General features: G+C 41.8%; 1 long non-coding RNA gene across 1 annotated transcript; it reads left to right on the forward strand.

Annotated features, from left to right (window-relative positions):
* The first annotated feature begins 11,417 nt into the window (after positions 1-11,417).
* Positions 11,418-12,809, forward strand: LOC142172798 (uncharacterized). The gene is made up of 3 exons (XR_012701769.1): positions 11,418-11,514; positions 12,005-12,056; positions 12,731-12,809. It is a non-coding gene; the product is annotated as an uncharacterized LOC142172798 (long non-coding RNA).
* The last annotated feature ends 435 nt before the right edge of the window (positions 12,810-13,244 follow it).

Below are 13,244 nucleotides of genomic sequence, written 5' to 3' on the forward strand. Positions count from 1 at the left end.
TGTATTGCTTTATGGCGGGACTCTGTCCCGACCTTTATGAAAATTATGTATTCTTATAGGCTTGTAGACAGATGTCATGTACGTAAAAGATTGTATGGCCTTGTCGGCCTGTGTTCAATATATGAGTGGATATTTGGTTTTATAGGCTCGCATGTCTTATGTATAAATTGGTATCTCACGTTGTATTCTACTTAACTCACGGCAGCCTTTTGGCTCAGTTATCTACGATAGTATGATATGTTATGTTGGTAATCGGTTGAATAAAGTACCGGGTGCCCATCACGGCCCATCGATTTGGGTCGTGACACTTGATGCATCCAATAGCTGATACAATGGAGGCAGCATCGATGTTAAAGTTGTATTCGGATAACCTCGGTGCTTCCTTAGGTCTGATAGGACTGTCGAAACTTTTCCTGCTCACGAGTCTCTGGTTGCTCTGACCTCAATCACTTCTCCTTTCATTTTGAATAGAATTTCACCCGGACCCACTACTTTTTGGTCTCCGTTGTACGGTTGGTACCAATCCCTGTTTGACCTTGGTTCACGGTTGATATCTCTCTTGACTCTGTTGATGGTCCTGACAGGATAAACGGACCCTGAAAGGGCCCTACATTGATCATCTTCGACTCTAATTTTGATTGATATCGGTTATGCACGTCGGCCCAAGTAATAGCCGGATATTCTATCAAATTTTGCTTCAACTGTTGTGAAGCCACCGAGCTTCAAACATTGAGTCCCTGGGTGAAAGCTTGAACGGCCCAATCATCAGCGATCGGTGGCAGATCCATCTGTTCCATTTGAAACCGGTAAATGAACTCTCTGAGCATCTCATTATCCTTCTGTTTTACTTTGAAAAGGTCTGATTTCCTGGTCTCAACCTTTATAGCCCCGGCGTGTGCTTTCACAAAAGAATCTGCAAGCATAGCAAATGAGTCGATAGAATTAGGAGGTAAGTTGTGATACCATACCATAGCTCCCTTTAACAGGGTCTCTCCGAACTTCTTCAACGAGACAGACTAGATCTCATCATCCTCCAAGTCGTTCCTTTGATGGCACATGTGTAGGAGGTGACATGCTCGTTTAGGTCGGTCGTTCCGTTGTACTTAGGAATCTCGGGCATATAGAACTTCTTAGGGATCGGCTTTGGAGCTTCGCTTAGAGGAAAAGGTTTTTGCACAAACTTCTTGGAATCCAGGTCTTTCAGTATCGGCAATGCTCCCGGGATTTGGTCGACTCTGGAATTATAGGTTTCCACCTCCTTGTCATTTGCTTCAATTTTCTTCTCCCCCGATTCTATCCATTTTATTAGTTCTTCAAGCATCTTCATGATCTCAAGGTTGGTTCCTAATTTATTTTCATTCGACCTCTCTGTGACCGATTCATCCCTGCGGGTGACTTCATGGGACAGATCAGGTTCAATTCTACTCGGTGCGCGGCTTTGGTTCTATAACTGAGCTATCGCCTGTTGTTGAGCCTGTATCATTTGGAAGATCATCCGTAAATTGATCTCATCTCCTCCATTGTTTTGTTTATTCTGAGCTGCTAATCGGGATCCACCACAGGCGCTATTCTCGGGGTCGGTAGGCAAATTTATGTCGAGAGCCACATGTGAGTTAGCGTCAAATGGTTTCGTGATTGGAATTCAGTTGGGATCAACAGGCAGTACCTCGTCACTGGGCGCAATGTTGTTATTTTTACCATGATGGCCGGATTCGTTGTCAACATGTAGGGGTGTTGATTGAGAGTTTGACATTTTGAGTTTTATCTTGAAATTAGAGACACTTCATAGAACAAGTGTAAAGTAGTGTGTGTTATGAAAATTTATATCAAATAACCACTATTATACTTAGCCCCACGGTGGGCGCCAAACTGTTTACCCTCAAAATCAGATAACAATTGAATTTGTAAGTGGTTCTAAGAATATGCGGTTTAACTTTACACAAAGTGATAAATTCAGTTGCAATTGAATTAAACAATGGTAAAATAAATTCAAACCACGCGGATTGAACAGTTATAGTCTTGGGAGGTCAGTCACGCTTGAACTGGGTGCACTTCGATCGGTATCAAGATATAGAAGAGCAAGAGTTTAAAGTGAGAAATAATAATGTATTGCTTTGGAGTGCGTGTTATAATGTGGAAAATGAATTATCAGACCCCTCTTTATAAGTAGAGGAATCTTACTTTTGGTACAATTCTACAAAAGGTAAATAATCTCTTGATTTGTTGATTGTCGGTTCCTTATTGATATGTGCTGAGATTCCTACCGTAATATCCGACTAGTCACAGATATTTCAATCTTCTTGTTGGTTATGCTAACAATGTTTCTTCGAGCTCGTTCGGGGCTAGGATCGATTCCAGGATCGCGTCTTCGATATTCTCGAAAGCAGGCGTTCCGTCCCCAGGTTCTAGCCTGATGGGACTTATGGTCGATCTTCAATCCTTTATTGCCATGTTCTGAGCCCGACTTACCATGCCATAGGTGAGTTTGATTTCGAGCGTATACAATTTCAATCAAAGTTATAACTAGTAGTAATGAACTTCAGGGGTAGTAATACTTGGAAGTTTGAATACAGAGGGCAGGAACAAACTTTCTTTACAATTTGAAGAACCCCTCTGTTACAACCCATATCCACATGTATTAGTTCATGCTATATATTAGTTAACATAAATCCAAGAAGGAATTATCTTTGAGATGATAAGAAGTCAATCCTATTGGTCTTAAGTGATACAAGAGTGTATAAGGGTGATTAACCAGTATTAGAAGTTAAACGAATGAAGGATGTTGTAACTCGTATTTTCAGGTAATCTAGCGGTGCTTAATACACTCAAGAGGTCATTTATTAAGGTATTTTAATCATATAATATCTGTATCATAAGTCATGAAGTCAAACGAGTTATGAAACAAAAGTCGACAAAAGTTGTCGCAACTTTGGTTCATAATTTTACTTAAACATTGGGTCAAATGTTTATAATCTTTTCTCATAATTTACAAGGAATTACGGGGTTATCTACCAACAAAATTAACGATCTATGAGTCTAGTTTCCAACACATTAAACCGTTCATCGATACGATCTCGGAGTAGAGAGATATTCGCGTTTTCGCGAGACTGCGCCAAGCACCTCTCTATGGGGCCCACTAAGTCGGTTTAAGATATTTGGACCTATATAGGATGCCTCCAACCCGTTTTAAGTCATTTCTTTTCACTATTTTCAGACCTTAGAACCCTAGGAACATCCTCTCAAGGTTCTCTCAAGATTCAAGACCCAAAAAAGGGCAAACAACACAAATCAAGTGTCGGGAATTCCGTGGCGCTAGTAAGTCTCTTGTTCTTCTTGTTGTTGCTCATTTTTGTGTCGTTTCAGCTCGTGAGGGAGGTTGTTTTAAAGGGTTTATGTTCTGTAAATACTCACTCATGTTCTTAATATCAATCCTAGGTGATTTCAAGCCTTCTAAAGTGATTCTAGTGCCGAAAAACACTAATTGATCGCTAGTTTCGCTCTTTTGTTGTTGTGGCAGCATTGGAGGGATATTTCATGGAAATTTAAGGTCAAATTGGAGTTGTTCTTTCTGTATAAAGGTAAGGAACCTCTTACTCTATATGTATTTAAGATTATCCAAGTTGCGGCTAAGCCATTGAAGCTAGAACTTGTGAGATATATATCGAAAGGTTTGGTAGTAATGTTATTGTTTTGTGGACTGTTTTGCGTTGTTGTTGGGCTGCGTATTTTACTACTATCTTGTGGAGTTTTGGAGGAGGAATGGTGTGGAGAAACACCATATATATGTAGGGTTATGGGCTGATAGTTATTCGTAACATTTCCAGGTTGTTTGACACGACTACGGTGGTCGTCGTATGTATGGAGTGATTAGGCTGTGTGTGGACTATTTTGGGAGGCTCAATATGTTTATTATTGATGTTGTTTGGGCTGTTTGGTGACTGTTTTGAATAGTGTGAGGTCATATATATAGGGGAGGTGCTGTCCGTTTCATCGTAAAATAGGTTGTGGTCGATACATAATAGTTATGACGCTTAAATGATAACGATAGTATCGTTTCTCTTATTGTAGACTAAGGAGTTTTGACAATTGCATAGCTTGAGATTGGGGCAGTATATACAAGGTATGTGAGGCTATCCCTTTCCTTCTTTTGCACGACTCCGATTGTACATAATGTAATGAACGAGCTTCCAAGATACTCTACTCTTAGAAGCTAGTAGTACTTACATTGTTTTCCCTATTATGGAACGATTGATGTTAATGTTTCTTCTCTTATTCTTATGTTATCAATGTTATTGGTACTTCCTGATTCTTATAAGGTTCATAGTGAAGAGTTAGTCCTAATAACGTGTATAGAGGATACCGACCTTACGTCACTCCGAAAGGTTTAGAATGTGATTCCATGAGTCGAGCATGCATTATATATATGTATCTATTTTACTCTACCGAGCCACGCTATAGTTGGCCGGGTACGACACCTATTGTGCAACCACTGATCAGTTGGGTTTTACCGAGCTCCACATGGCCGGGTACGATTCTACCGAGCCTATTATGGCCGGGTACGAGATATGATGATGATGATGCCCACAGAGGCGAATGCTTTAAAGGTTTATGTATTTATACATATGTATCATGCATTTCATGTAAGTAGCCCTCAGAGGTACTAAGATGTTACATGTTGTATATTCTCTATCCTTGCTTACATTACTGATCGTATTTATGGTTCCTTGCCTTACATACTCAGTACTTTATTCGTACTGACGTCCTTTTATTTGTGGACGCTACATGTCGTGCTGCAGGTCCTGATAGATAGGCAGGTGCAGCTCCCCCACCACAGTAGATTGTCCAGTTCAGCGGTGATTGGCGAGATCCCTTCTCCGGACTTGCCTTGGTCTTGGTATGCAATTTTTGTTATAGACATTATGGGTATGTCGGGCCCTGTTCCGGCTATGTTGCAACACTTATGTTCGTTTAGAGGCTCATAGACAGGTGTCGGCTCATGTATAGTTTGGTATGCCTTGTCGGCTAGTTTTTGTTGTATAGTCTTTCATAGTAGCGTGGTAGCTCATACCTTATACGTAGTTTCTTGATTGTCTGGTCATCCCCTGCTATGTATGTTCATGCGTCATATTTTATTGCTGGTTGTTCATGATCTAGGTCTACCATTTATATTGATCTCGTCAGCCTTAAAAGATAATAATGAAGGTTAGATGAAATGTACGTTGGTGCTCGGCAAGTGTGGTCGGGTGCTAGTCATGGCCCTTCAGTTTGGGTCGTGACAAACTTGGTATCAGAGCAAGTCTGTCCTAGGGGTTGTCTATGAGCCGTGTCTAGTAGAGTCTTGATTATGGATGTGTAGCGCGCCACATTTATAATCAGGAGGCTACATGACATCTAGGGTTGTTACCTTCTTCCTGAATCTAGATCGTGCGTAGAGTTGAGTCGTAAGTGTTCGTCTCTAATATTCACCTTGTTTTTTTCAGTGATGCCTTCGACTAGGAAGCAAACGATTAGTAGACGGTTTGATACAGCAGCGGGAGAGGGTACCAATCAGGTGCCCCAAGTCAGAGCAGGACAAAGTGAGGCTCAAAGTGAGATGCCCTCTCATACCTCATCTACTCCATCTCCTCCAGAGGATATTAGAAGGCACCCAGCGCCTCCAGTTCCTCCGTCTGGCACTCCAGACCAGGATATGCGGAGTGCTTTGCAGTTATTGACTAGCTTGGTAGCTGCTCAGGCTCAGAGGCAGAATACAGGTGCTGTTGAGAAACCAGTTAGTACAAGAGTTCGTGATTTTATTAATTTAGACCCTCCAGTGTTTACCGGATCAGACCCCAAGGAGGACCCACAGACTTTTATTGACCAGGTTCATCGTACACTTCGGGTTATGCATGTTAGTGATACAGAGGCAGTAGAGTTAGCTTCTTATCGGTTACGGGATTTAGCGGTTCTCTGGTATGATAGTTGGGAGAGATCCAGGGGTCCGAACCCTCCTCCAGCTGTGTGGAAGGAATTTTCTAAGGCCTTTCTTCGTCACTACTTGCCAGTTGAGCTACGACGAGCTAGAGCTGATAAGTTCTTGAACCTTAGACAAGGTAATATGAGTGTGCGAGAGTACAGTATGCAGTTTGATTCTTTGGCAAGGTATGCTCCCCATATGGTGGCCTAGATGAGTGATAGGGTGCATATGTTCGTGAATGGGTTGGGACCACATCTAATAAATGAGTGTACGACAGCCTCCTTGGTGGAGGGCATGGATATTTCCCGTATTCAAGCTTATGCCCAGACCCTAGAGGATCGTAAGCGCCAGTAGAGGGCAGTTAGGGAGCAGGATAGAGGCCAGCATAAGAGGGCGAGATTTGCAGGGTATTCTGATGACTTCAGAGGCCGCATCAGGCCACAGTTTTCGAGGAGTTCGGCGCCACCTGTAGCTAGTTCTCCTCCACAGTTTCAGAGGCCTCGATATGATCGATCCTATTCTGGTCCAGGTCAGAGTTCGCGGGCATCTGGCTCGCAACATCACAGGGATACTAGTCAGATGAGACCCCCAACACCACATTGTGATCAGTGCGGCAAGGCCCACTTTGGACTGTGTCGTCGAGGTTCTGATGCATGCTATTCGTGCGGGAAGCCTGGCCATATGATGCGGGATTGTCCTAATAGAGGAGGTGATGGTATGGCTCAACCGACTGGATCTGTGTCTGGTTCTTCCTCATCAGTTCGACCTCCAGCACGGGGTTTTCAGCAGTCGACAGGTCGTGGTAGGGGTAGAGGTGCAGTGCCGAGTTCGAGTGGTGCTCAAAATCGAACCTATGCTCTAGTAGGTCGACAGGATCTCGAGTCGTCTCCAGATGTTGTTACAGGTATTATATCTGTGTTTTCTTATGATGTATATGTGTTGATTGATCCGGGATCTACATTATCCTATGTTACACCCTTTGTGGCTAATAGGTTTGGCATTGAACCTGAATTGATAAGTAAACCCCTTGCGGTATCTACTCCGATAAGAGATTCTGTGATTGCTAGAAGGGTATATAGAGGTTGCACTGTGATGATTTGTAGTCGTCAAACCTCGGCAAATTTATTTGAGTTAGAAATGGTTGATTTTGATGTAATAATGGGAATGGACTGGTTGGCCTCATGCTATGCAAATGTTGACTGTCGTACGAAGATGGTTAGGTTCCAATTTCCGGGTGAACCCGTCATTGAATGGAAAGGGAACATTGCTACACTGAAAGGTAGGTTTATTTCCTATCTTAAGGCAAGGAAAATGATCTCAAAAGGTTACATTTATCATCTCGTTCGCGTTAGGGATGCGGAGGCGAAACCGCCTACTTTACAATCAATCCCTGTGGTCAACGAATTTCCAGATGTTTTCCCAGATGAACTCCCAGGCCTTCCTCCTGAAAGGGAGATTGAGTTTAGCATTGATGTGTTGCCTGACACTCAACCGATCTCTATTCCTCCATACAGAATGGCCCCGGTAGAGTTGCAAGAGTTGAAGGTGCAGTTGAAGGACTTGGTGGATAAGGGCTTTATTAGGCCTAGCACTTCACCTTGGGGTGCACCAGTCCTATTCGTGCGGAAGAAAGACGGGTCGTTACGGATATGTATCGACTATCGACAGTTGAATAAGTCTACTATAAAGAACAAGTATCCACTTCCAAGAATTGATGACCTGTTTGACCAACTCCAGGGTGCCAAGTATTTCTCTAAGATTGATTTACGTTCAGGGTATCATCAGGTGAGGGTTAGGGAGAAGGATATTCCAAAGACGGCCTTCCGGACAAGATATGGGCACTTTGAGTTCTTGGTGATGTCGTTCGGGCTAACAAATGCCCCAGCAGACTTTATGGATCTCATGAATACTATATTCAGGCCCTATCTTGATGTGTTTGTGATTGTATTCATTGATGATATTCTAGTGTATTCTCGTTCGGAGGCGGAACATGCGGGCCATTTGCGGATAGTATTACAAACGCTTCAGGATCATAAGTTATATGCTAAGCTCTCCAAATGTGAATTCTGGCTGAACTCAGTAGCATTCCTTGGCCATGTGATATCTTATGAGGGTATTAGTGTCGACACTCAGAAGATCGATGCAGTAAAGAATTGGCCGAGACCTACAACACCATCAGAAGTCCGCATCTTCCTAGGGCTAGCAGGATATTATAGGCGGTTTGTAGAAGGATTTTCCTCTATATCATCACCATTGACTAAGTTAACACAAAAAGCTACCAAATTCCAGTGGTCTGACACTTGTGAACGTAGTTTTCAGGAGCTGAAGAATCGATTGACATCTGTACCAGTGCTCACTCTTCCTGAAGGAACAGAAGATTATGTGGTATATTGTGATGCCTCAGGTATAGGTTTGGGGTGCGTATTGATGCAGCGTGGGAATGTGATTGCTTATGCATCAAGACAATTGAAGAAGCATGAAAAGAATTATCCAACGCATGATTTGGAATTGGCTGCAGTAATATATGCTTTGAAGATATGGCGGCACTACTTATACGGCGTCCATGTTGACATCTACACAGATCACAAGAGTTTACAATACATCTTCAAGCAGAAAGAGTTGAATTTGAGGCAGCGTAGGTGGCTTGAATTATTGAAAGACTATGACGTCGAGATATTGTATCATCCCGGTAAAGCCAATGTTGTGGTAGGCGCTCTCAACCGTAAATCAATGGGGAGCTTAGTACATATTGAGGCAGGTAGATGGGGGTTGATTAAAGAGCTTCATCAGCTAGCCAATATGAGAATCAGATTGTTAGACTCTGATGACGGAGGTGTTACTGTACAGAATACATCAGAATCATCTTTGGTAGCCGAGGTAAAAGCACGACAATATGAAGATCCTATCTTAGTACGATTAAGAGAAAGCATTCAACAGTGTAAAAGTATGGCTTTTGGGATCGGAAAAGACGGGGCACTGAGATACCAGAGCCGATTGTGTGTGCCTAATGTGGCAGGGTTGCGAGAGAAGATTATGAATGAGATTCATCAATCCCGATATTCCATCCATCCCGGCTCGACAAAGATGTATCGTGATGTCAAGGAGCAATATTGGTGGGATAATATGAAGAAGTCTATTGCAGAATTTGTAGCCCAGTGTCCCAATTGTCAACAAGTAAAGATAGAACATCAGAAACCCGGTGGATTGCTTCAAAATATAGAGATTCCGACCTGGAAGTGGGAGGTGATTAATATGGACTTCATTATTGGATTACCTCGCTCTTATCATAAGTTTGACTCCATCTGGGTGATAATTGATCGACTTACAAAATGTGCCCATTTTCTGCCAGTGAAGACAACTTACACGGCTGAAGATTATGCAAAGTTGTATATCAAGGAGATTGTTAGGCTTCATGGTGTGCCCATATCTATTATATCATACCGAGGAGCTCAATTTACGGCTAACTTTTGGAGGTCTTTCCAGAAGGGTTTAGGCACACAGGTAAATCTCAGCACTGCATTTCATCCGCAGACTGACGGACAGGCTGAACGTACCATTCAGACACTGGAAGATATGCTACGAGCATGTGTTCTAGATTTTAAGGGGAATTGGGATGATCATCTTCCACTCATAGAATTCGCCTATAACAATAGCTACCATTCCAGTATTAAAATGGCCCCATACGAGGCACTATATGGGAGGAGATGTGGATCACCAGTTGGATGGTTCGAAGTCGGTGAAACAGAATTATATGGGCCAGATTTGATTCACCAAGCTATTGAGAAGGTGAAAGTGATACAGGAGCGATTGAGGACGGCACAAAGCAGGCAAAAATCTTATTCTGATGTCCGACGTCGTGATCTAGAGTTTGAGGTTGGTGATTGGGTTTTCCTGAGGATCTCACCAATGAAGGGTATTATGCGTTTTGGGAAGAAAGGTAAGCTGAGTCCAAGGTATATCGGGCCGTATAAAATTCTTCAACGGATTGGACAGGTTGCTTATGAGTTAGAATTGCCATCCGAATTGGAATTCGTCCACCCGGTATTCCATGTATCTATGTTGAGAAAATGTATTGGAGACCCTTCTCGAGTCGTCCCTATCAAAGATGTACAAGTTACAGAGGACCTATCATTTGAAGAAGTGCCAGTGGCGATATTAGATCGGCAAGTCCGCAAGCTGAGAACAAAAGATGTAGCTTCCGTCAAAGTATTGTGGAGGAACAAAAATATGGAAGAAATGGCATGGGAAGCAAAAGAGGAGATGAAGTCTAAATACCCTTACTTATTCCAGAATGAAGATAACAAGGATGCTGGTGGAAGACAGGATATATTGGAAGAAGAAACGGCTCTATGAGGTAAGCAATAATTTGAGAATACTCCTCCTTAATACAAAATGGTGATATGTAGATAATGTAAATACGCATAATGCTTTGTGTAGCCTTGTGAAGCCATATGTTGGGCTTAATTACTTGCATGTTTTGCTAGTGACCATTTTATAGGGGAAAATTGATCGGAAATTTCCATTGGAATCCACGATGATTTAAACTCCCCATAAACCCTTACATTCGAGGACGAATGTTCCTAAGGGGGGAAAGTGTTACAACTCATATCCACATGTGTTAGTTCATGCCATATATTAGTTAACATAAATCCAAGAAGGAATTATCTTTGAGATGATAAGAAGTCAATCCTATTGGTCTTAAGTGATACAAGAGTGTATAAGGGTGATTAACCAGTATTAGAAGTTAAACGAATCAAGGATGTTGTAACTCGTATTTTCAGGTAATCTAGCGGTGCTTAATACACTCAAGAGGTCATTTATTAAGGTATTTTAATCATATAATATCCGTATCATAAGTCATGAAGTCAAACGAGTTATGAAACAAAAGTCGACAAAAGTTGTCGCAACTTAGGTTCATAATTTTACTTAAACGTTGGGTCAAATGTTTATAATCTTTTATCATAATTTACAAGTAATTACAGGGTGATATACCAACAAAATTAACGATCTATGAGTCTAGTTTCCAACGCATTAAATCGTTCATCGATACGATCTAGGAGTAGAGAGATATTCGCGTTTTCGCGAGACTGCGCCAAACACCTCTCTATGGGGCCCACAAGTCCGTTTAAGATATTTGGACCTATATAGGATGCCTCCAACCCGTTTTAAGTCATTTCTTTTCACTAATTTCAGACCTTAAAACCCTAGGAACATCCTCTCAAGGTTCTCTCAAGATTCAAGACCCAAAAAAAGGGCAAACAACACCAATCAAGTGTCGGGAATTCCGTGGCGCTAGTAAGTCTCTTGTTCTTCTTGTTGTTGCTCATTTTTGTGTCGTTTAAGCTCGTGTGGGAGGTTATTTTAAAGGGTTTATATTCTGTAAATACTCCCTCATGTTCTTAATATCAATCCTAGGTGATTTCAAGTCTTCTAAAGTTATTCTAGTGCCAAAAAACACTAATTGATCGCTAGTTTCGCTCTTTTGTTGTTGTGGCAGCATTGGAGGGATATTTCATGGAAATTTAAGGTCAAATTGGAGTTGTTCTTTCTGTATAAAGGTAAGGAACCTCTTACTCTATATGTATTTAAGATTATCCAAGTTGCGGCTAAGCCATTGAAGCTAGAACTTGTGAGATATATATCGAAAGGTTTGGTAGTAATGTTATTGTTTTGTGGACTGTTTTGCGTTGTTGTTGGGCTGCGTATTTTACTACTATCTTTTGGAGTTTTGGAGGAGGAAGGGTATGGAGAAACACCATATATATGTAGGGTTATGGGCTAATAGTTATTCGTAACATTTCCAGGTTGTTTGACACGACTACAGTGGTCGTCGTATGTATGGAGTGATTAGGCTGTGTGTGGACTATTTCGGGAGGCTCAATATGTTTATTATTGATGTTGTTTGGGCTGTTTGGTGACTGTTTTGAATAGTGTGAGGTCATATATATAGGGGAGGTGTTGTCCGTTTCATCGTAAAATAGGTTGTGGTCGATACATAATAGTTATGACGCTTAAATGATAACGATAGTATCGTTTCTCTTATTGTAGACTAAGGAGTTTTGACAATTGCATAGCTTGAGATTGGGGCAGTATATACAAGGTCTGTGAGGCTATCCCTTTCCTTCTTTTGCACGACTCTGATTGTACATAATGTAATGAACGAGCTTCCAAGATACTCTACTCTTAGAAGCTAGTAGTACTTACATTGTTTTCCCTCTTATGGAACGATTGATGTTAATGTTTCTTCTCTTATTCTTATGTTATCAATGTTATTGGTACTTCCTGATTCTTATAAGGTTCATAGTGAAGAGTTAGTCCTAATAACGTGTATAGAGGATACCGACCTTACGTCACTCCGAAAGGTTTAGAATGTGATTCCATGAGTCGAGCATGCATTATATATATGTATCTATTTTACTCTACCGAGCCACGCTATAGTTGGCCGGGTACGGCACCTATTGTGCAACCACTGATCAGTTGGGTTTTACCGAGCTCCACGTGTCCGGGTACAATTCTACCGAGCCTATTATGGCCGGGTACGATATGATGATGTTGATGCCCACAGAGGCGAATGTTTTAAAGGTTTATGTATTTATACATATGTATCATGCATTTCATGTAAGTAGCCCTCAGAGGTACTAAGATATTACAGGTTGTATATTCTCTATCCTTGCTTACATTACTGATCGTATTTATGGTTCCTTGCCTTACATACTCAGTACTTTATTCGTACTGACGTCCTTTTATTTGTGGACGCTGCATGTCGTGCTGCAGGTCCTGATAGACAGGCAGGTGCAGCTCCCCCACCACATTAGATTGTCCAGTTCAGCGGTGATTGGCGAGATCCCTTCTCCGGGACTTGCCTTGGTCTTGGTATGCAATTTTTGTTATAGACATTATGGGTATGTCGGGCCCTGTTCCGGCTATGTTGCAACACTTATGTTCGTTTAGAGGCTCATAGACAGGTGTCGGCTCATGTATAGTTTGGTATGCCTTGTCGGCTAGTTTTTATTGTATAGTCTTTCATAGTAGCGTGGTAGCTCATACCTTATACGTAGTTTCTTGATTGTCTGGTCATCCCCTGCTATGTATGTTTATGCCGTCATATTTTATTGTTGGTTGTCCATGATCTAGGTCTACCATTTATATTGATCTCGTCAGCCTTAAAAGATAATAATGAAGGTTAGATGAAATGTACGTTGGTGCTCGGCAAGTGTGGTCGGGTGCTAGTCATGGCCCTTCAGTTTGGGTCGTGACACCCTCATATTCTATTGAGATCGCGTCTTTT

This window comes from Nicotiana tabacum, chromosome 18 (assembly GCF_000715075.1).
Source record: "Nicotiana tabacum cultivar K326 chromosome 18, ASM71507v2, whole genome shotgun sequence".
Taxonomy (NCBI): Eukaryota; Viridiplantae; Streptophyta; class Magnoliopsida; order Solanales; family Solanaceae; genus Nicotiana; species Nicotiana tabacum.